Raw genomic sequence first — 935 nt, 5'->3', positions numbered from 1 at the left:
GGCGGGGAAAGCCACTTGGACTGGACTTCAAAGATTTATTAACTACTTTTTTCCATTTCTTAAACTTGCAGTCCGAATTAGAATTAAAAATCAAAAAGAGCTCTGTTTTCAACATAAATACCTCAATATTTTATGGCATTTCATGCCAGATATGACATCAGAACAGCCACATATTTTACTTTCAATAGATCCAAACTGCCCACATTACAAATTGCTAGTTTATGCTGGTACTACATTCCAAAAATTAACTTGTTACTCTTTAGAAGCAACTCAGCTTTATAAAGAAGCTAAAGAAACAAGTCCACATTCAGAAAAGGAATGTACTTTGTAAGCCAGGAAGTAAATTATTATAAATATTGAGCATTAGCTTATTGTTTGTTTACACTATTCTGCACATTGAAAAGCACAGGATCCTGAAAACAAGACTGTGACATTACAGGTTAACATAATGCATATCAAAACAGTTATCAATTAGGGCACATGTAGTTCTGGCAGTTCTTCACCTTTCAGTGTTTGATTGCCTTTATCTTGCATTTTTATGATTTTTGTGGCAGACTAGAGGAGAGCACTTATGCATGAAAGCTTATATCCTGCAGAGATGGAGGCCCTTATTAAACCTATCTTAAATACAAAGCAGCACCTAATGTTCAGACATACTAAACAACATAGTTCAGATAGGACATCCGAAAAAAAGGCAGAAACTGCTGACCTTTTATTTTCTTTAGGCGGCATGTGAAAATTTGGTCCTGTTTACTCTTTTGTTTGTCATTGCTAAGTATGTTAAATGTCTAAACTAACAGCATTTATAAGTAATTTAGCCAGTACAAATGGCTTTGGAGACCATTCATGATAAATTATGGCCTAAGCAATACGATGAAGAACCATTACATCAGAATAAAGCACTCATTTCTGATTTTGTCAGAGGCTTGTTAAGC

This window comes from Mesitornis unicolor, unplaced genomic scaffold, assembly GCF_000695765.1.
Source record: "Mesitornis unicolor isolate BGI_N332 unplaced genomic scaffold, ASM69576v1 scaffold11842, whole genome shotgun sequence".
Lineage (NCBI taxonomy): Eukaryota > Metazoa > Chordata > Aves > Mesitornithiformes > Mesitornithidae > Mesitornis > Mesitornis unicolor.
Note: the sequence above shows the minus strand (reverse complement) of the source record.